Below are 25,821 nucleotides of genomic sequence, written 5' to 3'. Positions count from 1 at the left end.
CCTGGGAGGAGATGTGTTGTAACAGTAGTACGTTGTTACCTTGGGCACAGTTGGGGAAACTCCCTGATGGCTCAAAGAGGTTGGATTGTTTAGATATACCCTCGAAGACAAGTTATTTTTAACTCTCTTGGCCTTTTATGTTTGCTAAATAATAGTGTTGATTATGAGAACACTTTTCTGGATCTCTACTTTTAATAAGTCCTCTGGAGGCTGAGAGAAGTCAATTTGTTTATGGTTTCGTTCACATTTATCTGGTCACATTCAGTTTCATTGTCATAATTTTGCCTGAAGATTCCTGACCTCTAGGGATTCCTTGGCCAAGTATACTTACCTTGGTCAAGCGTACTTTCTAGACATATCAGTGTTTCCTCTAGGATTTTTTAAAGCAGTGGGGGCAGGCCTGCCAAGGCATTATTATGACTGCCTAGCGAAGGAAGCGGTCATATAGGGATTGTCCCCCCCCCCCCCCCGGCCCGTCATCTACTTCCTGAATTTTTGGTCAACGATACCCGGGACACCGAACCACCCGGGCACATGAAATTTGGTGGGTATGTAGCCCCACTAGACTTTTACGGAAACATTTCGTTTCGTCCCCGGGGGCCACTTCCCCCCCCCCCCTGTGCTGGGCCCCCCGAACCGCAAAAAAAAGCAGTTTTTCCTAAATAACTACCTGAACCGTGGCACTGAGGATGAAGAATCTTTTATGGTATGTTGGTCTCAAGGGCCCACATCAACCTGGCCCATAATCACTCATTTGTGATTTGCACCCCCCCCCCCCCCCCCCGGTAAAAAATGAAAATGCAATATTATTCTGCTTTAATCGCCCCTATCTTCAGTTAAGATGTTCAGAACTGCACCAAATTTTATGTGTATGATTGACCTGGCATTCTCTCAGGGTATGCCAAGTTTCGTAGAATTTCATCCATGGGGGGGTCTAAAAAACAGGCACCCGCATACTATCGGTATTAGAACGGCCAAATACATAATTACAAATTCAGTAGGATTAAAAGAAAGCCAAAATTAATTCATCATCATCATCATGGCTGCATTTCCAGTATTGGCGATAAGTAGTCGTTAGTCCACTAGATGGCACATCGTTGCAGTGAGACGTAATTTTGTTGGAAGTTAAAAGTGGGTTGGAAAAAAAATGGACGCTTCCTACAAGGACTGTAGTTTACCGCAGAGAACGTCTAATAAGGATGGGACGATGTTCACATGAAATGTAATTCCCATTTCTTCTTGAAGCCGAAATAAATCTGAGGATGTTTATCGGACATGCTTGGTTTTTACTGCAGGTACGTTAATCTTACAATATCAATAAGGACCTAGGTAATGTTACCGTTAGCGTTAGTTGAGTGATAGAGGCCAATTTGATTGATTTCATTTGTAGAAAACTATAAATGCGGTTATACCAAGCAAATTGATAGCAGCACTGTAATTGTATCTTTCGACTGTCATTTGTTGCACATGCTACAAAAATCATTCTGTGCAATGGAAGATTTACCAACGTTACACCGGGCTGATACAGTTTTGCCTATACATGCGTGAGACTGAGACGCCTGTTTATTTTGTTTTAAGTGCGTGCAGGGTGTAAGAGGGGAATCGATGTGCTTTGATTCCAGCTTGGTAGTTGTAGTCTGTGAAATTAAAAAGCACGTGTGTGTGAAGTATCCAAACAATGACACCTTCATTTCATTATGGCTGCTTTAGCAACACACCTTAAGCTACTGTGTAGTGGGTCCCATTTAGAAGTGGCTACTTCATTCACGCTTTCCTTGACTCATGAAGCTTTGTGAATTTTTTGGACATGTCAGTTATTTGCACCACTGGTTAGATGTAAAACAGCATTTCGTTTCAGACTACTGTTACTTAATTTGTGCATTAACAATAACGTTTCAGACTACTGTTACTTAATTTGTGCATTGACAATAAAGTATTACATGAACTAAAGATGACTAAAATCTTATGTAGAAGAAGAAACATTCACAAAAAATCCATCCATCCAAAAATGACCTTTTGTTTTTGATAGCTGTTGAAAACGGTATGGAACTGACAGAGATGTTGATGATATAAATAACATTATGCTGATACCTTTTGCTTTTCCCAAATACAACGTAGCCTATAGGTGTAAGTGACCTTTCATCAATCCAGTTGCAATGGATGAACTGTGATGAACTGCCCTACTTGTGATTAGGGTTGCAAAGGGGCGGAAAATTTCCGGTAAATTTCCGGAAACTTTCCGGAAACTTACCATGGGAAGTTAAGTTGGGGAATTTTGGAAATATTCCAAATTGGAAACTTTCATGGAATTAAAGGAAATTATGGGAATTTACGGGAATTAACTGGGAATTTTGGGTAATTCATACAAACTGTTTCATATACAAACATTAACATTTCGTTTTTGTAATAAGCAATATGATTTGTATGTTGCTATTCTCGCTTAGCTTAGCATACAAAGCTAGCTAGCATGCTAGCGGGAATCCCATTCTCTGCCTATGGTTTACTAGCGTGCTAAACTAGCAACACTGAACTGCCCGAAATACACCACACCACTCAACAACAAAATCAGATTGGTTGGAACATTTTTTCCCCATGCATATGAACGCACCATAGGTTTCCTTTATGTCTAGCAGCCTATGCCGATTGCTGTGTGCATGTGATTGACATATATGCAGGGTAGAAATTTGACTGAAATTGTATTAAATCAGGTTGTTTTAACTAATATTAGACTGCAAGATGGGGTTTTGTCCACTACATTTAAGTTCCCTGTTATAGACTAACTTGCCATATTAAAAATTCCCAGTTTATTCCTGTTAATTCCCATATATTCCCGTTAATTCCCATGGAAAGTTTCCGACTTTGAAAATTCCCGGAATTTTGCAACCCTACTTGTGATTGTTTAGAGATTTTAAAGGTTTTATAGCAATGCTACATCTTCTTTGGCTATTCTACAATCTATTCACCTTTTCAGCACCAGTAGGCTACTTTCTGTGCAGCCGCACACACACATTCAGGCATGCCAAACAAGCATACACAAAAGTTTCAAGACTGGGGGATGGAGTAAAATATGTTGACAAATTGAAGTGTGATTTATTTTCGCGGAACGGATGTACAGGACTGAGCGGCGGTCATATTTTGTACCGCTATGCGGTACATCTAGTTTTCAGTTGTGATTGAGCTGTATATTTGGAGAATCTACAACAGGTCTGCACAATGAATTTTGAAAGGCAACTGCGACTATTGTACGTCTGCCCCATTTCTGATACCGTGGGGGAAGAAAATTAAACCGTGAGGGGCCGCCACTACCAAATCAACATAGAGGAAACACTGCATATTAACCTTGCTTATATGGCCCAACCACTTTGATTTGTAAAGTTTAATGAACCCAGTACATAACATTTAGGTAGTCAGGCTTCTGTCTTGGCCAATGCTATAACAAAGCCACAGTTCACAACTTGTTGCTGAACCTGTTGGGTAAGGACATCCCCTCAGTATCTGTTGCTGAAACGGCTGGAGGAGGGTATCCCCTTTCACGTTTTGGGTCTAAACTAACTAGTTTGGGCACTTTTATCCCAACGTTTCTTTTTTGCCATTGAAGAGTGATACTCTTACTGCATAAGGTGACCAATTTAGAAAAAAAAAGCCTTCAAGGCATGGGGTAGCAGTGTCATGAAAGGTTTCTTAGAAGAACTAAGTTTGTAATAGAGAGCAAGTGTACTGTTTTGCATTACTAGTTACTCTGTGTGTTGGCTGTTAAGTGTTCTCCTCCAGGATGCCACTGGAGGATCATGTCCTCATATCATGCTTAAAGTCATCCTCCAGGTCCAGCCCATGGCCTCGCTGCCAGCCTCTAATGGAGATTGCTTCATTCCGCACCCTTTTATGGGGCTGTAAAGCGTCAGGAGATTTACTGTCGTGCGGCATCTTCTCTATCTCACCCAGGCTGGTCATGGGTCTCCACCCTGAGCCCTGCCACACGATGCCAGTGCTGACTCAGGCTCAGCACACTCATGTGTCACAGAAACGGCATTTGGGAGAAAAGTATGGCAATTCTGTAGCCTTGGGGAACATGTGAGTTGCTGCTCATTTTACGCCAACACCGTAGTTAACCTTGAGGGAATCATGATTCATTCGTTTCTGTTTGCCCTCAGAGTTTTTTTTCCCTATCTAGGGTGTCTGTGTTTAAGACGTGGCCAATGGGGATGCATAGACCATCTGGGACACCTGCTAGTCTGACGTCCGATTACTTTTGTGTGTTGTCCTGCCCATGTGGTCAGATATTGTGTGACAAAGTTGTGCAGAGTGAGTCTGCACTTCTACCTGAAGCTATTTACAGCAAAGCCCAACGCCACCACAAATCCCATTAGCCTTGGTTTATTTACGCGGCTGCCTCTTTCTACTGTACCTGCCCAGAGTCTCTGATATTTATGGGTCCTGTCACTCATCCCATCTCCTTGTGTTGGCGCTCTCTCTCAGCACTATCTTTGGACATCTTTCTGCCACCGGCTGTTTGCTCTCTGGTCTTTTGTAGCCTTCTCTCTGGTTTGTTGTGAACGCCTTGTTACCTTTCACATAACGTCTTTGCTATCTCTACATTTGTAATTCACCGTCCCATTTTTCCATAGTTTCTGTTCTTTAATGGTTTGTTGATATTGAGCGGAATGCATGTACCGTACTCCTCGGTGAGGATTACAATTTTTTTTTTGAAAATGTTACTGATGTGAAGCATTTTAAACAGTCAGTCTCATTCTACATGTGTTTCAAGCAAATCTAGCAAAGAAAGATGTGCATTATGCCATGTAGGATTTTTGGTCTTTATATTTTCAACATGACTTTATACTTTTGTCACAGTAGGCTGATATCATTAATTTCCCTTTTACCCAAATAATGGATATTGTATAATTGTACATGATGCTGATAAATGAAATGACCCTGATTTGCATGTAACATGCAGTCAAACGTTTGGTTTCAGAAGTTGTGACTGTAGAACTTCACATTTCCTTTGGAGAACTGCTGAAAAAGGAACGTTGTGTTAAAGAGAGAAGTGTTTTTTTGTTTTTGTTGTTGCTGTTATTCCAGCTAAGGTTGGCTCATGTTATGTATGATGTGAGATATTCAGGAATGTAGCAGAACAAGTATTAGAGAGTTGGGACAGAGAGGTGCTAGAGAAGTGCACATGCCCTGGATGCTGTAGTCTGGACACACACACTCAGTCTGGAGAGAGGTTGATGGGCTGAGCTTCAAAAGAACAAAGGGAGCAGGATCCCTGAGTGCACAAACTGGCAGGATGGTGGAAGCATCCATTCCAAAACTGGCTTGGAAAGACCTCTGAAAGCATCATAAACCAAAAGCATAATTTAAGATGACTCAAAGTTCAGACACTACCCTGCTTTTCCACTGTAATGTCCCCCTCTACTGTTGGTAGATTGTCAGAATATTACAGTGTCAGAAGTCATTTGATACCATTTTATTAAAAGAATATGAAATGATGACAGATTTTATCCTTTAAGAAAGCAGTAGATGTCAGAGGAAAATTACCAAATGATTGCACAAGAGGTTCAAGTGCCGATGGCTGTTTCACACCCAGCAGAATCCAAGACGCGCTTAGTCAGCAGCTAAGCCCAAGGTTAGGCTCCCCTACACCCATTCCCACCGGGATTACATATGAGCAAACCCATAATTACTTCTGGTCTCTGTGGAAAACGGTGTGGAATACTGCGAACTTGCGAACAACGTGGGCGTTAAGCTGAATCGCATGAAATGAATCGCACTTAGCGAGCGTCACGGGTTCTTCATCCCTTAAGAGAGCTTCCAAACGACTGAAAAGCGTGCTTCAATGGAACCTTCTCCACCTGCTTTTGTCTGCTGGTCTATACTTTGTGTCTCCCGCACCTCTTCGACGCTCACCCACCCCCCCCCAGCAGCTTCTGAACAGTAGCAAGTGGTGGTTTGTCTTGTCGGGACTTAGCGACCGGCGATAAGACTCTTATCTTGGCTTAATCCCTTTCCTCATTGAGTTGTGGTGGCTGTTCTGGAGGCGTGCCAGAACGGGGACCTGATAATGATGTAAAGTTACGCAATAAGTCAGCCTGTTGGGTTTGGCATTACTGTAGGCAAAGTTATGTAAACAATGCACGTGATGACCCTGAAGGTCAATTCTGCCTGTTCATCTTTCTGATTACATGCACCGCCCTTTCACATGCAGCGATTGCCCACTGCGATGTAGTCAAAGACTGAGAAATGGATTCAAAAGAGGGAGCCTATGGTGAAAAAATATTGGGTGGAGGTGTTTAAAATGGATCGGATGTGTTTTGCTGCGTGGTCATTTTGTGGTGAGAGTAAAGGTCCTTGTCAGACCACTTAGGAACATTCCATCAGGCTTTATTGCAGGGCTCTCGCAAGCATTATGAGGCAGAGAAAGAGTCACTCTTTCACACTGATGCTCTAATGATAAAGGAACTGAACAGCAAATAATCATTTACTTCCAAAGCTGCAATGGCATAGTTATCTTTCCCAATACATCTTCTCTGATGTAGTGGCTGGTGTAGATGGTTCACATGTACACTTCTCCCCTCTTTTCTTCAGAATTGAAGAATTACGGCAATATGCTTCTGAATAGGTTGCAGTGTTTGACCATTGTGTGTGTACAAGGGGGGCGTTAGAAACAGACACAGAATGGAGACAACGGCGTGCGCTGTGGCAGTTGCTGTGGGTTGACCCAGTGCCTGGTAGGACGAGGTACTGCGGTTCACTTACCAGTGTTCTCTGATCTTTCCATTTCCATCACCACAGTGTCCCTCTTTCAACTCCCTTACTTGTTCTCGCCACCTCACTACAGATTCATATCTGAGCCCTTTTTCCACTGTCAGGACTTCATGATGTTTCTGGTGTTGCAGCTTGTTCAGTGAAAAGACATAATAATTCTGTAAGAGCTTAAGAAAGCAAATGAAGGTGTGTGAGCAGTGCTGTTTTATTACCCAATGAGGACTGGATGTCTGTGTTCTGATAGTTATATATAACTATATCTGTGGACATCTAGTTACCATTACATCTGTAATGGTAACTAGTGCATTAAAATGCAAAACATGTATTAACATAAAATGCAAAAACAAACTTTTATTTGGAAACAGTTGTGGGCAGAGGAAACAGTTGGCGGAAGTCATAGGAGTCATAGTTGATGATGACTAAGTTGGAATGCCTGAACAGTTAAATAGTTGAGTACCGGTAGTTTAAATGGTTAAATTATTTAATAGTAAATTATTGTAGTGAAATAGGCGAAATTGAGTTACATGGACCATACCAATGTCCAGCACTAACGAGACAGCTGCTGGGTCATTCCACGTCAATTCAACCAGGGCCCACGCACTTAGGTCTCAAAAAATTCTGAAAAAATTACCAGGTGTACCTATGTTACCCAGGAGACACACTGTAAAATTACTCTTGTAAGATCAATATGTAAGATCAATACTTTCAAAGATACAGCCAGTTTTACAGGGGGAGGAGGGTGTCGATTTTGTTCGGCCTCTTTTTTTTTGTCAAAGTTCACAAGCCCACAGCGCAAGAACTAAACCATGTAGGAGGCTCATTTTGCATGCTGGTACATAAATAGATATAGTATGTAGCAAAATCGTCACGTTTGGTCTGGATAATCCTGCATGGCCATAGCTGTCCCTCAAAGTTGATACAAATTTTATTGGAGTTTTTGGCTGGGCTCTGTTTAAGCCTTTAGAAGACATATTTATGCAATAAATACTAATATCATACTTATGCAAATCTTTCTTTTTCACTTTCCACCCTGAACATGGGCAAAATGCACCATTGACATCAATATGTTTTGTATAGAGCTACCACAGGTTACTTTATACAACCACAGGTGGCAGTGTGGTGACTCTATATAAAACATATTGATGTCAATGGGGCATTTTGCCCATGTTCAGGGTGGAAAATAAAAAAGAAAGATTTGCATAAGACAAGTCAAAATGGTGTTTTCAAAAAGAAGGGATCATGGAGAATAAATAAAAACATATTTAAAAAATCTTAATATCTTGTATATTCCCACAAGGTGTTTGGGTGCTCTGAAAATGATAACCAAAATGATTTTTCAGACTTGTGAGGTCTGCTGTTCAGACCCTGAAGGGATTTGTTTTCTGTTCATTGCTTTTTGTGAGAGTGTTTCTACTTATCTCAGTAAGGAAAATAAATCAAGAGCCTATGTTGAGTACAAATATGTCTTCTGAAGGCTTAAACAGAGCCCAGCCAAAAACTCCAATAAAATTTGTATCAACTTTGAGGGACAGCTATGGCCATGCAGGATTATCCAGACCAAACGTGACGATTTTGCTACATACTATTCCTATTTATGTACCAGCATGCAAAATTTGAGCCTCCTACATGGTTTAGTTCTTGCACTGTGGGCTTGTGAACTTTGACAAAAAAAGAGGCTGAACAAAATCGACACCCCCCTCCCCCTGTAAAACTGGCTGTATCTTGGAAAGTATCGATCTTACATAAGAGTAATTTTACAGTGTGTCTCCTGGGTAACATGGGTACACCTGGTCATTTTTTCAGAATTTTTTGAGACCTAAGTGCGTGGGCCCTGGTTGAACTGAAGTGGAATGACCCTGCTGCCTTGGTGGCATCCATGTTCTTCCCAAAAAGACTACAAACCCCAGCGTTTGTGCTAGCAACTCATTCGTACATGACGTATGGATGGCCGTACAAGACTAATGGAAAGACCCAGTTGTCTTAAGGGAACCAGTTTGTATGCTTAAAGCCTGAGACAGAGTAGATAGTTTCAAAGTTGAATGAAGATAGTGTAATGGATGTTGATAGGCAGATTGTTTAATGGATGTTGATAGATAGTTTAATGGGTGGATGAGTGAATGGTTTGAAAAAGATGGATAGATAGAAAATTGGATGGAATGTGCCTTATATCCTTGTAGAATGGAGAGACACAGAGAGAGTTGGCCTAGTTGAGCAGAAAGCAGTTGATACAGGTGCAATCGGTTGAATTGGCTCTTTGAGGGGGCCTAGTTGAGCAGCTGACAGTTGATACAGGTGGAAATCAGTTTAATTAGCCCATTGTTATGTCATTGTGCCAATGCAAAGTCTATGGGGGAAATAAGCTTGCTGTTTGTTAATATCTCAAAGTATAAAGTTCACAAAAAGGAAAAAATACATTCCTTAAGTGTCCTTTACAAGACCTACATTACAAAGTTTGAACGAAGTTTCTACGTTAAACGGTTGAAGCTGAATTAGGCAAAGAAATTTGGTGGGATGAAGAAGAAGAAGACTTCGGATAACAGAACAGTGCATTTTCATGCACTGTAAATATATGGCCATCTTGTAGTTTGGAGCCTTCAGACATCAGGTCAGAATTGCTTATTTTATTGTCAAAATACTTCTAACTGCAGTTTTAACTTCAGTGGAATAATATTGGACATGTTTTAGTGTTTAGATGTCTGTGTTGCTGTTTGTGGAAGGCCCGGGAGCTAGCTTTATGGACTCGATGGAGGTTACCTAACTTGTTGAGAGGAGGTACATGTCATAGGTCAGCCATTAAAAGTCCCAGTCTGACTTTTGTGACCTTCAGCTTAGCAGGAAAGTACCATTTTGGCTCCTTTGCCAATTGGAACTGAAGGGCAGGCTGTACATGGGCTTCAGTTGGGAGTTGTCTTGTCTGCACTGGTAGGGATACTCGCATAATGGACTGTTTTTTAGCAGCCATTCTTTGTTAAGGGCTTCACCCTTACACAAGGATGCCGGATGTAGCGGAAATTGGTGTCAGTGCCTGATCACGGGCAGGTGTAGCACCAACAATACAGGTCAGCCCGGTCGAGTCTTCCTGAGCCTGTGAAAATCCAGAGTGCACTTTAAAGAGAAGGTTCAAGTGCTGTTAATTACTTTTTAGTAGTCAAATGGCCAGTCTTGTCTAATCTTCCCTGAGTCTCAGTGCCTGTAAACAGGAAGTATCCCTGCTCTCCTGACACTGGACCTTTGGGAGGAGGGGTTGCCTGGAAACCGGGCTGTATGCCACTAATGGCCCCCGCCCCAACAGGATGTCTGACATCATGGCGGTAGACCACCATGACATCTAGGCAGGGGTAGCTTACATACAGATCAAGTCTAGAGGGGTTGTGTGTTTTTTAATGGTATGAGGGATGGGCTGTATAGTTTTGGCAGATTGGAGTGATCATTGAGCATGTCTGTAGTATTAGGTGACATGGGTCTGTACAGTAGATTTATTAAATGAAAGCTATATCTCTAAAACTTCTCATGTAGATCTATTGTAAGCTAGGCTATATCTATGAAACTTCATAGGTTGTTTATGACATAAGGACTGTGGAATGATCCAAAGAATGTGCTGGTGTCATGTGTGCTAGGGAGTGTTTGGTGTGTCACTGAGGAATGCATTTTGCACCAGATGGTAGTAATGATTGATAAATGACTAATCTACCAGTTAATCAACACTAGCCAGTGTGTCTGTGTGTTCAAGAAGGACTTGAATGCCATGAATGTGAATAATTCAAAGTTTCCAGTGGCCACAGATGGAGGTGATCCTATGCAGTACAGCCATTTACAGACTCGGCCTTGACATTTACGAACAAAAAACATCAGCTTTCCTCTTTCCGCCTCTGATATTGCCAATTCACTCTGCAGCTAAGCCAGGATTAATACCTGATCTTTTACCAGTTTCCACGGTAATTCAAAAGCTCTTTCCTGAACATGGTGCAACAAAATAGTTGTTTTTAGATGGAGGTGTCTGATTCACAAAGCTGCTCCTTAATTCACTGAGTGGGATTTTCTTTGATCTGCGCTCACCAAAGGTTAGAGAGGTTTTTGGTCTCTTGAGTGGGGAAATGCATTGGGGTCTTGGTAACCCTGACATCTGCTACGCTAATGGCGGTTTGTGGGATGGAGGGTGTGTGCTGGTGTAATGCAGAGCGAATTGCATGGGGAGGGTCTGCTGTCACATTTCTGTGAAGACTCCATCAAATATTTAGTTTGTTTATCGAAGTAGTCCTGAATAAAGTAGGTGTGTGTGTGCTTGCATGTATCTGCATGATCAGAATTAAAAAGTAAAGTGGCATGCTGTTAAATCTTTGCTCTAAATCCTCACATCTCGTTTCCTCTCGTGCTGCACTTTCTCTCCTGCTCTTTGCTCTCCTTTACTTTGACTTTCTTCTCTACCTCTCACGCCATTCTCTTGTGTCCTCTCTGAAAGGTCAGAGCTCTGTATTTTAACTCTCTTTCTCTTTACTTCCTCTCTTCATTCTCTCTCTCTCTCTCTCTCCCCCCCTTCCCTCCGTAGCAGCTTCAAAGGTGTTCTTTGTCCCCCAGCAAGATTTGGCAGTCAAGCTGAGTTCCATCTCCTGTCTACTCTTGTCTCTGGCATCCGTGTTTTTGTGGTTTTTTCCCTCTTGCAACTTTTTTCACTTACTTTTCATTACCTTGAAGTCACTTTTTCCTCACATGTGTGTTTGCATCTCCGTTTGTCTGACTTGGAATGTCTGTGAAGTGGACGCCCTTCCCCCCCACCCCGGTCATCCAGCTGTTAGGCCCTTCTGCTCTACTTCCAAGATATGTGGGTCTGTCTGATTATTGCATTTTCATTTGTTTATTTAAAAAAAAAAACAGGTCAGGTGCGATGTGTCTGTAATCTGAGCGGATTTCCCGGGTTTTTGGTTGTAAAACCATAAGCTGAATGGACAGTGAGGTGCTTATGGTGAAACTTGGCTCGCCCCCTTAAATAATGTTCAAAAGCTTCTTTTAGTACACACACACACACACACACACACGAGCACTCTGGAACGAACACGCATGTGGTGTGGTTAGCATAGGTAAGGTTAAATGGTCACTACCCTTTTTAGCACAGGCTCGCTGCCAGGCTTGCTGCCAGGTCCACTGATCCCAAAACAGTCCTTACAGCCCTGTAAAATAAGCACTTCAGTAATGAGAACAGGGTGGACAGACCAGTACAGTCTGGCATGGTGAGGAGTGGAGCTGCCCTTACTGGGCTCTCGCTCTGGCTCTCACTACGAGGGATTCAATAGACAACTTGGTCTGGAAATTTGAATTTGAATAAAGTTTGCTCTGTAGTATGTCTGTAAGGTAAAAACGTAGGTTGTCAGTTGGAGGTTCACTTGCTTTCACCAGCACAAAGTATCACACTTACCATACAGATATTTGGAAAGCAGAAAGAGAAAGCAAGAGTAAGAGACACCCGTTTACAATACTGTATGCTCAAACAAAGAACGCTGAGGTCAAGAAGTGTGAAATAAGTCCGAGGTGGTCACAGTCGCACAAACACATCAGCATTCTGGTTTTGAAGCAGAGACTAGAGGCCAATCAGTGTTTAAGGAAAGGCGAAGAGCTGTCAGACGAAAACTACCAGAGGTTGCAATACCCAGATTCCTTTTTCTGTCTCTGTACAGTATATCATGCTCCTTCTCCTTTTCTCTCCCCCCGCTCCTCTCTTCTCTCATTTCTTATTTGGTTCCACTGTCTGCCTTTCATAAGTTGTCTGACTCAAACCCAGAGATGAAGTGATCTTGGGCAGCTGTGATGTGAATGTGATTTGTGTGTGTGTTTGCATGTGCTGTAATTGATTCTCACGGCTGGCAGGCATCATTTGACCCGTGTGTGTGTGTGTCTGTGTTCGTGTGTGTGTGTGTGTCTGTGTATTTCAGTCAGCTGAACACACGCTAGCCTAATGTGGGTTAATTTAATAAGGGGAGTATTTGCTAGGTCAATTGTTTGTTATGAATGTCTGTCGGGCTGCAAAGCTGAAACCAATTTAAAGCATCCGTTTTAAGACAATGCCTGACAGATTGTGCCTTGGTCCACATATCTGTTTGATCACATGGAAAACTGTCTGTGGATGTCCCTCCTTGCACGTTCAACCACTACTGAAATATAGAGAGTTTAATCTAAAGGATGTTTTATTATCTGGCATTTTTTTGACTACCCATAATTAGACTGATTAATCTGTGTTGATAGCCATAGGTTAGCATCTGCGAAGGCCATAAGTGGATCTGGTGGACATTTAAATTAGTCAGTGTTCCCAGAGGAAAGAAAATGTTAAAATGAGAGCTCCTCTCTTTCTCAATTGTTTCTCCTAGACAATAATGAGATCAGAGTGATATAAAAATGAGATTATTGCTTTTGTCTCCCGCTTCTCAGGTTTGTCTCTGGAGCAAAAGAGTTAAGTTATCTCAGTGTAGACTCCCTTTAATATACAAATGAGATCTCATCAATATTTTAAATAATGCTCAGTGTTGTCTAATTTATACATCTCATATTTTACTCAGGCTGATCCACCATTGAGCTCTCTCTGTAAACTCATGCAATTCTCATTTCAGATCTTTTTGGTAAATCTCAGATTAGGCTCCATCAGTTCTGTAAAAGAGATCTCTTCACAAGCTTGAACCGTTCTCATTCTAGTCATCTCAGTTTAGTCCTTTTTTGATTTACAAAAGAGATCTCAGCAAAGGCTTATACAATACTCAGACTTGCTCAATTTATATATCTCATATTTTACTCAGGCTTATCCATCAGAGAGCTCTCTAAGTGAACTAATGTAATGCTCATCCAGACCTATTTGTTTTATAAATTAGTCTGATCTGTAAGAGCTCTAGCTGTTGTACAACAATTCTCAAATGATTTTCATTGGCTTATTTGTTTTAATTGCACATATTTTCAAGTTCACATTTGCAAACAGTAGGCCTAACCATGTGATGTGACCACCACACATGACGATGCTCTGACAGACCTCTGAAGTTCGCCTACAAAAAAGCTACCATCTATGCCCATATAAGGAGATCACCTGTTAAATTCTCGCGCAGGGAGACGACGAAATCGGAGACGCAGACGTTTTCCTGAACGCACTTTTGTCTTCAACCTTCGAGTAGATATTATAATCAATGGTACGTGAAGGCGGCACAATTTGATTTTTACTACCCCAGAGCTAACTTGCGACTTGTTAGCAAGTTAGAGAAATCAAGTTAGACTCCAGAGGTCTATGATGGTCGGACGTGACGAACTTGCATGCAGAAGACTCCTACCAGAAAATGCAGTCTAGATTTGGCGCCCAGTGAAACCAAGTGAAACGGTGTGTGGGTATGAAGGATTGTGCAGAACTTGCCACCACGAAAACTCAGAGAAGGTACATTAACATTTTGGTAAGTTGCTAACGTTCTTGCATATTTTTAGACTCAATAGATCATTGAACAACCTGATGAAGCAGCACATAAAGTTAGCTAGCTAGTTAATGTTAGCTACTTGTAAGTTACATCACAAGCTGTGCCGCTTGTATATAAAGCTAACGTTAGACAATTTAACGTTGCTAGCTTACTTTGCCTTATACAGCTTTAGTCTGTATGTTTTGAATGGTGTTAAGCCATGCTGTAGCCAAAATGCACAGAATTTTAAAATGTCTTTGAGATGTCAGTCAAGATGACGAAGCTAACGTTATTGCCACTGGTTTAAACTGGTTCCAGCTCAATTCCACTGAAAAGAGGCCGACAGCTTCTTAAAAAATTGGAAGACTACGCTAGACCATCAGATCAAATTGCTGAACAAACAGCGTACCAAAATGGTAAGCATATTTTTCCCCACAATATGTTCTCACTTTTGTTTAACCTGCTATAAATTACAGCATATTGTAACAGGAGTGAAAGGACATTCTTGTAACCCAGGTAAACTAGGAAGTAGCGTTGCTGCGGTCGAGGGATCGAGAAATAGGCAAGTCAGCATCTGCAGTCATGAATAACTTACCAATCAACATTTCTTTTGCAATTAATAGAATCTGTAGCATGCAGATCAAACCAGCTATTAGCCTAACTGAAATAAAACCATGATATATCTAGGTATGGTGAAGGGTATGTGATGTGGGGCTATCTATCTATCTTTTAATTACAAATGCCAAGGGAACTTTATCAGGATGCATAGTATCCTGAGTCCATTCAATAACTGGCCTTTAAAAATAAAAATCTGCCTGCCTCTATGGGATTTTAACATAGGGGGTTCCTTACTTATGCCCCCTGTATTTTAAGGAATAACATGTATTAATTTACGATACCTGTTTCATTCACAAAGAATATTGGTGTGTTTAAAGGTTGGATTTTTTCCTCATTTTTTAATTGAGGCATTAAGATCAATTTCCAACAGATGATTTATTGTATTCCTCTGGTTGTCTTAACTTATGCACAGTTGATGGTTTTATAAAGACACCCCTACACCAATAAATAGTTCATGTAGACTGTCACACAATGGTAAGTGGAACATTGGCCACAGCTTGGAACAACTTTATTTTTTACCATTCTTTGCGTAGGGATGTGTACACAAGGATGTGTAACCTTGTGTAACTTTGTGTAACTTGGGAATTACAACAGAAAGGAACACGTTTCAGCGAATCAAAATCAATGACTGAAACTGTCAGTTTCAGAGCTATTATTACCACACTGATAGATTTTTATTCGCAGCCTACGTTATGCACTGTGGAACGCTCTGCGGATGGACAGCTGTGGAATCCGCAAAGGTCAAGAAGGCTTTTGTTACGAGGGCTGGAGGTTCCAAAACATCCATGAAGCTGGGGTAATTTTCTCTTATTTTAAATTATTTCCAATTGTGGTGAGCATTATTGGTGAGCTTTTTATAAAGGGTAGGCCTCTATTGCACTAAAATTATTCAACCTTTATACAGTTAACATCAAACTGTGTAGCTACGAAAGCTACAAAATCACATTGTCATAGAAATGATAGAGGCGAAATTTCCACTAGGTTTTATGAAGATATTTTACAGATGGGCTGAACATACATCAAAAGTAAAAAAAAGGACATGGCCAAAATGATTAACTCACCAGCAATATTTGTTGTATGGTGTATACCAGGGATCACCAAATGGTGGACCGCGATCCGAGTCCGGACCGTGACGTGATCCTATCCAGACCCAGACCATAATAGCCTAATTTAGATTTTCACGTAAGATTTCAAAGCTGCGCTAAATGTTTCGTTGGTTAGGATAACAGCATTTACTTCAGGAGCTTCAGGAACCATCATTACGCTTGCTGCTACTCAGCCAGTGAAATCTGTGAATTCTGATCAAGTCGAGTCAGTGAGTAAAGTAGCCTACTATGGGGAAGAGACTGATAGCCTGAAACGAGCGAGGAGAGGAGACGGGACGAGAAACAATCAGATGGATATCTAAGTTAACGATAAGTAAGTTATTTTCAAATCATCGATTGCTCAAATAGGAGGAAGCTAGACAGCAAGAACAGAGCTTTATATAACGATACGGGGGCAATACCACGCAAAACTGTCACGTCCGTAACGCCAACTAGGCTAAATATGGATGTGAGAGTTTTGCGCAGAATTGCCCTGGACCTCTTCTATTCTGAGACAGGCGATTTTTAAAAGCGCCAATTTGAAGCACCTCCTACTAGACAAAGCATATTAAGCAAGCATAGGGTAGGCTAGGCCCATTCAACAGTGAACGGAGACCACAGAATATTTTACGATTTAAGAATCCACCACAATCTAGTTAAGCCGACATGCATTCACTGCCCAACAATGTGATGTTCCTGGGTTTCCAGGATTTCGGGTCAACATAAAAAAAAAAAACTAAAAAAATTAAATTAAACTTGCTGATTAATGGGTTCAAGGAACCAGCCTTGTCTCAGCTCAAATTTTATTTTAAGTTCACGTTAAGATCTTTAAAATAGCCAAGGCTACTCAGTTTTTCTCCCCAATCACTCTTATCTTGCCTTATTTCTCCTCATTTCGAATGTTGCCTTTTAGGCTACTTATTTTATTTCACATTAAACATTAGGCCTAGGCCTACAATCTTCTTGAATTTCCCCTTGGGGATCAATAAAGTATCTATCTATCTATCTATCTATCTATCTACAACTAGGCTCCATCCATCCATCCTAATATTATATATATATATATATATATATATATATATATACACAGTGGCGATTCTAGACATTTTTAACAAGGGTGGCACTAGTGAGGCACTGATTCAAGGGTGGCATGAGGCAAAACATCCAGATAAACAGAAACGGGCTCAAGATGTGAAATTAGCACAAATACATTAGGGAAACCAGATGCAAACACCATACTCATAAATTGAAGGACAAAAAAACACAAATACCTTACTCACATAAAATGTCTTTGTATTTGAATAACATTTAATACAAACATATTAAAGTTAATTATCTAAGTTGTCTGTCAGTGGGCTATGCTGTTCTAAAACAATTTCCATCATGGGGACATTAAAATATAATCAATTTTATTATATTACTGTAAATGAAGATATACAAAATATACTCATCCAAGACATTTCCCCCACTCTATTGCCATCTATTTTTGTAGCTGTTACAATAATTTGACCTGCTAACTGCTAATTTGACAGCTTTGATATGTTGCCCACCCTAAATTTCTACCAGCCCACCCAAATACAGTAGCCTAGCCTAGGTTAGAACCAGCCCTGCCCTGCATGGAGACATATTTTACGATAATAATGGAGAAAATGTTAGCAAAACTTTAGGTTTTTGTTAACGGAATCTCCCGACCCTCATTCATCTATTTGCGCAACAGCCCACATTCTGCCTTCAATCCAGCGAGACAAGTGAAATAAATGTTTTTTTTTTTTTAAAGCTGTCATCGTCATAGGCACGATATTTAGGCTACCTCTGTTAAGCCTACACAAAGTTGCGTATTAAGGAGTATTTCCTGATCAGGGAAACCTTTCGTTCCGCAGTTCAATTGTGCCGCAGGCCAATAAAGGCAAGTGTGTTTGCCACTTACATTTCTGACGTCTGACACTTCACACTGCTGCAAGTGCATCAAGAAAGGTCCCGCCTTACACCATGTTAATGGCCAATCGTAGACTAGGATTTGGGGTGGCACCTGGGGTGGCCAATTGAATCTCAAGGGTGGCCTGTGCCACCCGGAGCCACCCCTCTGGCTCCGCCCCTGTATATATATTATACATACAAACATATACATAGCCTAAACATTATGATGCTCCGGACCTTTGCTTGAGGAAATTTTCTGTAACGACCTCGCTGAAGATTAATTGAATACCCCTGGTGTATACTGTATTTTCTGTATTTTGTTTTTGTTCTTGACAATTGTCAGTGTCTCTTGAGTGATCAGAGCTAAATGTTTTGGGCTAATTTAGATGTAATATTGAGTCATTGTCTTTGATTTACCGGATTGACCCTAAAGCACTCCTTGTTTACAAATCACTTAAAGGACAAATCCGGTATGAATTGATCCATAGCTCTTGTTGGAAATCACTGTGTGCTGTTCATAGGAAAAAGAAAATGTGGCACAGCCAATTCTGAGTTATGGACAGGGAAGTATAGCCCAGAGCCGTATAGAAGTACTTTTGGTATTCCTGACATAATGCAGGGTAGCCGTGGGGTCTTAAAAGTCTTTAAACGGTCTTAAATGTCATGTTCCTTAATTAAGGTCTGAAAAAGTCTTAAATTCCGTTGCCAAAGTCTTAATTTTTTAAACGAAGGTCTTCAATTTTAATTATACTAGCCTGCAAGCAAGGTGAAATGGGGGGAAAAAACTAGCCTGGCGGGCCATCCTATATCATTGAAATGTATAGTCTGGAATCGAGCCATTCACCTCGCTTAATCCAAGGGGCGGGCAGAGAATTGTCTTTCAAACTGCCTAGGCATGCAATAGGCCAGCGCTACGACCATATCCGTATCCGGTCGGCAAAACGGCAAATACATCCTTCTTCGAAAGGAATGACTTAAGTGTATTGTGTTGCGCAACTTTCAAAGAAAAGCACAAGTCCAACTCCTCCAAAGTTGACGCCAACGCCGATTCAAACAACCGCTCTTCGTTTGCCATAGCCACCTTCCTTGTTGTTCACTGTCGCAGGACTGTCGCCATCCTGTTAAGCCCGCCTTAAGACTCTCTAACAAAATAGAGCGCTGTGATTGGATGACGTCCACGGCGTCAGCCAATAGAAATCCCTATGGTTTGATACTAGACGTACAGGCTGAGCAAATTAATTTGCCGCCGCTAGGGTGCGTCTAGATTTCTAGGCTAGGAAAAAACAACAACAATGTGAAAATTCAACAGGGGGTTGATTAACGTCAGAGATCGTCTAATTTAGTGTTGCACGGTGCACCGATACTACAAAAGTGTCGCAATAGCTATTAGCAGTTGTCACAATACCTAATTTTATTAGTATCAATACTTTTAAGAATGACTGTGTTCTTGTTTGTGTGCACAAGGCATGCTTCTAGTGCCTCCTCCCCAAGCCTGTGGCTGTGCGTCTTTTCTCCTCACACACATATGCGCAGCTGTCGTGCCATAAATAGCGAGACATGGCTGCTAGTTTAGCTTAAGTGATTCTGTGGTAACACATAATAATAGGCTAATATCAAGTTGATTTGCTCACTTGCACCTCTCAACTTTGTGTTGCTAACCTACCTAGGCTATGAGATGTACGTAGGTCTACTATCGGGTTTAATGTCATTTAGAAATAGGCAGCGCAACCTTTGCAAACTTTTACATCTGGAGAGAGCTCCTTGCTAACTAATTCTGCTAGCTCAGGTCATGTATGTCATTCGTAATTAGTGCTAAAATCATTATTGAACATGATCCCTTCTATGAACTTGATAGTTTTTTATTTACATTTATTTTATCTAATGACAGACAACAATGAATTGCATCCACATATCCTTATGCATTATGTGCAACTATTATTCACTAGCCTAAAACCGTGAGACTGAAGGCTACAGTAATTACTCACGTATTTCTTAAATTGACAAACACTCAATTACACCTAGGCCTACACACCACATTAAAATTTGCCTAGGTGTAATAGTTTAAAAATAAATATTTAGTCATTTGAATATGTTTAGCAATTAAGCAGATTAATAGTAATTATGCAGATTAAAAAATACTATACATTAACTGTACACTTTATATGAATTCGAAGGTATATGAAATAGAAACATATGAAATAAGCCATAATTTTCGGTGTGTGTGGAAAGAGTCAAGCAGAATCTAGGATGCCCACTGGTGTGAATTATAATACTATATTCAATATTACTGATGATGTCAAGGTGGTCTGGGCCCCCAAATCAAATACATTTTTTAAGAATTATCGAAGAAGTATCGAAATCGCAATTCTTGATGTGGTATTGGTATCGAAACAATAATTTTGGTATTGTGGCAACTACACTAGTCTAATTTCTAAACAATACTTTGGGTTTTTGCACCGGCAGCAATGAATCAACATAATCAGTCGAAAGGAGAGGACTGCACATCATGGGGAAGTGTTGTTTTAATTGTCATTATGGATTTGATCTGGTGTTTTACAACCGCATAATGAGTGTGACGTAGGTCTTAATTTTCATGTAAGTGGTCTTAAAAAAAGTCTTATTTGGGGTGGTCAAACCTGGGGAAACCCTGTAATGGAAAGAAGATACCGAAGGCTTTTTTGCCATATTGAGTCAGCTTTACTTTCTTGTCCATAACTTGTCTAGGTTATGACACATTTTATTGTTCTTTGTCCTTTGAACAGTGCCTGGTCAGCTCGAACAACAAGGCTTTGAATCAGTTTACACCAGATTTGCCCTTCAATGAGACTGTGTGACATGTTCCAGCAATACTCATCACTTAAACCTCACTGATCACAGGAGAAATGTTCCTGTTGAAACCCACTATCAGAACTGCATTTAGTTGTTATGCGTTCTGACTATGGAGCCAGCTCCCAGATGACAAAAAAAATTGCCCAAATTACTTTTTTGACATCAGGACTCTGAACTAAACTATTTTCAGATGCCCATTTTTTTTTTTACACTGAATAGGCTTAGTCCAACCAAAACAAGGTTTTGCCTAGTGGTAAGCTGGATAGGGGTTAATCCTAGCCTGACAATACAGTTTACTCACTAGATGAGGTGAGGGAATTCAACAAACTTGTTTAAGCTTGACAAATATATCAATACAATCTGTTTTTCAATTGGGCAACATATAGCAAATGTGAGTGGTAGCTATCACATCCCCCATTCTGTGTTTAAGTGATTAATAAAGTATGTCTGATCTTTGTGCTGTATCAAAATTCCCACAGTTATGAAAGCAGACGGTCAAACAAATGTCTTACTTTGTATTTTTGAGTGGCTCACAAACTAACAATGTTCTATTTTCTGCTCTTCTCTCCCTCCTCCCTTTGGTTGGTTCCACCACCAGGATAAAAGACGCAGATTGACCAGCCCACGCTTTCATCCACCATTGTACACAGTATGGCACGCTTTGGCACAAGTTCACTTTGTTTATGTTATTGTTTATTAGTTCATTTCTCCATGTTGTATGATTTATAGATAGACTTAAATTGTCATTGTGCAGTTGGTCCGTACAATGCAATTTGCTTGTGCAGCTTTTAAAAATAATACTCACATACACACTCACACACACAAAAAAATAAAAAAATAAGAATACACAATTTTTAAAAAGAACATATCAAGGCATTAACATGCTTCCATTGCTTGAAGTCCATTTTAAAGTGCAACTGTGCAAGCTCCCATTGCTTAAAGTCCATTTTTAAAGTACAACTGTTTTGCTTTGTTTTATAAAATAAAAGTTTGAAATGCTATGGAGTGCCCTATTTTTTGACCCTCAAACTGATATCTCAATTGTAACTCCTACTTCTCAACAGTTTCTCATTGCAATGTCTCCTCATTATTGTAAATGAGACTACACTCAAACATATAAGAGATCTCCCATATTTCTCCTGCTTCTCAAACTAATATCTCTTATGTGACTCCATCTGCTCTATTATTTCTCCTAAGGAGAAACAAGTTGTAAGTGAGACTACACTCAAACATATAAGAGATCTCCTGTACTTCTCCTGCTTCTCAAACTAATATCTCTTATGTGACTCCTACTTGTCTTATTGCTATGTGTCTCATCTTTTGCTTGTTTTATTTCTCCTAAGGCAAAATTGGGAGAAATAATTGTGACAAAAGTAATACTTAAATGATCCTTAAAAGAGAATCACCATTTTGCCTCCTTAGCAACAGAAGGGATACAAATGAGAAGCAAAAGTTTCCTCTGGGTTGTGTTTAGTGGAATGTTGTCAGAGGTGATGTGAATATCATCAGGTGGAACACTTCGATGACAAACTCTTCTCAATCTCTTGTGGAAGGGATTCAGAGGCCTGAAGTAAATGAATTATGTGGACAACCAGGGTCCAAATTTTGTCAGTATATTGTGTGAGAAGTTTGCTTGTAGTCCAAGGCAGTGTGACTGCACGCATGGCTGACACTAGCTCCCTTTGCTCTAGAGCTGGTGAGGGGGAGCAGCACAAGGGCTGCATTTGTTTGTAGTACTATGGGACTTTGTAGTCTTTAAATCCCTCATTATTTTTGGAGCTCTAAAGTCTTTGTTCCTCATGGTTAAAGTATAGATTGTTCTGCCCCAGGGAGCCGATGCGGCGTGTCTCGGCTGCCTCCGCCGCCACGCTGTGTGATTAAGCTGCACTGAGTTGTTTGTAGTGGCCCGCTGTGGACCCAGAGGGGCCACTTCTCTACTCCAACACTGTCTGCAGCTGGCTTCGTGAGCGCTGCTAGGGTTTCTGTTTCATCACATAGGCTATGGAAGGAGAGAATCTCACATGGACCTCTGCCACACTTTGATGGTTATTGGTTACCCAAATATATTTCCGAAGGGTCGTTGTGTGGTTTTGGTTTATATAACTAGTTTTTTTGATATTGTTAAATTAGGTTCTAGGGGTTGGGTATCTAATTTGGTTGGGTTGGGTCAGTGTGCGGTCATGACTGCCTATCTAAAATATTATCTACATTATGCTATAGCTACAGTCATTGATTGCATTGCAATTCCTTCCCTAAGGGCTCCTACACACAGTTGCGTTCCGTCAACGCATGCCAGTAGGTGTTCCCGACGGTAGCTATGCAAATCACTTGAAGTATAACCGTAATTTGATTGGTTGGTGCCATCCGTCGATTGGCTTGATTGGCCGGTGCCGTCTGTCGGTGCAGCAACAGCTGAACTTCTCAACATCAGCGACGGGAGAAACGCGACGCAACGGACCCACAATTCAGTTCAGCAACAGATGAAGTGAGCCCATGCAAAGTAAATGGGATGCGTCTCCAGCAGTGCAACGCACGCAACGGTGTGTAGCAGTAAGACTAATGCGATTCACCTTAAAGCAGCACCTTTCTATTTAATCAGCCCATGTTGTGAGTGCCCTGTGGCAGCACAGCTGGTACCCTGCCGGTGGTTCTGCAGCTCAGTAGCTGTGGCTCTGCATCTCCCCTGCTGCTGCTGCCTGTTTGATCTGTGCTCGTCTGATCACTGCTGATACTCACCTTACTTCATATCCAAGCAACGTTCAGAAGCCTTCACATTATCAAAGGGATAGTAGGGGTGTGCAATATTGACATTATTTTAGTTGGTAACGATAATTAGACGATATTTTGTATTCTGAAAAAATATTTTGTACAAGTCTCACTTCATAGCCTGCTAGTATTCCACTCATGCTAATAGGATATTAATTGTTCTTTATCAATGATATTAATGGAAACTACATATTTACAGGTCTAAATTATTATAGAAAGTGAAGGTAACTAGGCCTATGCGCTCTTTGTGTTTGTAGCTGTCCGTGTGCTCATCTGCAACCTGTGATAACACCGGCCAAATGAAGAGGAAACATCCATGTTCCCTCCAATGCCACTGATTTCCTGATCTCTAAACTTGAGTTTCTTTTCCTGTCTGTTAGCAGTTCCATTATGTAGCATCATTTTACTTTGGTCAGTGTGTGGAGCCGGTATTTCCTTTTCACTGACCGGCCATAGCTATGCTACTGAATGTCAGTTCGCACTACATAAGTACTCACACTCACTCTCACACTAGGGCTGGGATAATTGATTATTTTTTAAACGATTAATCTAGCGATTTATTTTTTCGATGCATCGATTAATCTAACGATTCATTTTTTCAGTCCGATTCGATTTCGATTATCGATTATCTCCCAATTAATTCACTAATAGCAACTTATACATGTTTATTTACATATATGAATGAAAAAACATGAATTCTTTAACATTGCAATATATGTTTATTGCTCTTAAGATTCCAAAATAAAAGACTATACAAGTGCAAAGTAATGCATTCTTAGTCAAGAGGTAGCATTCAATAAAGTTCAGTAGTGTATGTCTAATTGAGTGCCTGTCATTTTTAAGACGTTCGTGTGGGAATCCTTGCAATTAACATTAACACAGTTAAAAGGCTGCTGATGTGTGGATGCAATTCATAACGTAGTTAGTTCAAATAACGGTTCGTACTTCTCCTTTGGACAAGCACTTTTGAGTCTTGGAAAACACTTTTCCATTTACATCGGGATTTTGCAAATATTCAGAGTCAATAAAATGAGCCTGAGTAACAAATACAAGCAGCTGCAAGTAAGCATGCTAAACTTGACATCCAAACAGTATTCTAACGTTAGCTTTGAAATACTGCTTGATTGCATACTGTAACTTAACTTTAGTTTAGTCTCCTCAATGTACTATGTTGTGATAAGACCTTAGCAGAGTTTACCTTAACTTTAATGCTGCAGTTTCGAACAAATTTGCTCAGCATGGTCACGATGCTAAGCGGATTTAATAGCAATTTAGCCCATTGTGTTCTTTGCGGAGGTGGACAAAGTATGAAAATATTGTACTCAAATAAAAGTACCAATACCTTGATGAAATATTACCTAAGTACAAGTTAAAATACCGATCTGAAAATGTACTTAAGTAAAAGTAAAATGTAGTTAATTTAAAATGTACTTTAAGTAAAAGTTACTTAGTTGGGGGGGGGTAACAAAACAACCAGTTTTACCAGAGACTTTCTAATGAGGAGATACAGCACTCAAAAAATCCTCCATAGTAATGCATGGGGTTAGTCAGTTGTCTACAAATATCACAACCCTTCCGCGGCAAAACGTTGACATGTGAATACATTGAGCCAATCATGTGGTGTGCTGTGAAGACATCGTGCCAATCATCTGTTGTGATCTCGCTGCTGGAGCAAGATTGGTGTCGTGAAGCCTTACGCACACGCATTTCTGCCGAAATAGATGCACGATAAGTGCCCAAAAAGTGTTGCAATATGGCTGCCGAGTGGAGGTACTTGCCTGAAAAGGACTTTGGTCCTAGCTCGAGTTGCTGCAGCCAGCAGCTAAGGCAGCCATGTTCATGCTCCCAGTGTGTAGGGCTGTAGCTGCAGCAACTCGAGCTAGGTAAAACCGAATGTTTCAGTTTTGTTCATACCGACAGTACTCGGTGACGTTGAGAAATGGAGATCTATGTGAAAAATCACCGGAGTTCTCCTTTAAGTTTGAGCAGTAGTTGATTTTAAAAGTTAGTTGCACACTCATCCTTGCGTTGCTTTGCAGTGAACAGTAATCCAGCACAACTGAAAAGCCCCTCACAGGCAGCTGAGGCAGGCAGGCCAATGTTGAGTTGCAGTTTTTTTTTTTTTTTTTATATTTGGATACGAGCAGAAGGTTCAGCATCAGCAAGGGCGTCGAACTGGGGGGAAGAGTGGGAAGTATAGGGCCCCAATGGAGGAGAGGGCCCTTGAAAAGTGGAATACGGGGGTACAACATTTTCACCAGGCATTAGTAATAACTCCAAACAACTCCATAAGTAGAGTCATGTGTAATGAAGTGGATTAACACAGGGAAAAAGTATTGAACAAGAAAAAGCACTAAGTCAAGGAAAGGGAAGGATTGAGCTTGAATCTGTAAGTAGTTAGAGTAGTTATCCTTTCTATCTGTGCA

The 25,821-nt window shown here is 40.7% G+C and overlaps 1 protein-coding gene and 1 long non-coding RNA gene across 4 annotated transcripts in view; both read left to right on the top strand.

Moving 5' to 3' along the window:
• The window catches only part of ldlrap1b (low density lipoprotein receptor adaptor protein 1b), a 63,124-nt gene that overhangs the window by 2,380 nt on the left and 34,923 nt on the right, over positions 1-25,821 (top strand). The window lies entirely within an intron of this gene.
• Positions 14,538-21,282, top strand: LOC121692979. Its single transcript, XR_006025388.1, has 3 exons — positions 14,538-14,596; positions 15,483-15,594; positions 21,228-21,282. It is a non-coding gene; the product is annotated as an uncharacterized LOC121692979 (long non-coding RNA).

The sequence above is a fragment of the Alosa sapidissima genome, chromosome 19, assembly GCF_018492685.1.
Source record: "Alosa sapidissima isolate fAloSap1 chromosome 19, fAloSap1.pri, whole genome shotgun sequence".
Classification (NCBI taxonomy): domain Eukaryota; kingdom Metazoa; phylum Chordata; class Actinopteri; order Clupeiformes; family Clupeidae; genus Alosa; species Alosa sapidissima.
Note: the sequence above shows the minus strand (reverse complement) of the source record. Positions and strands in the feature narration are given on the sequence as shown.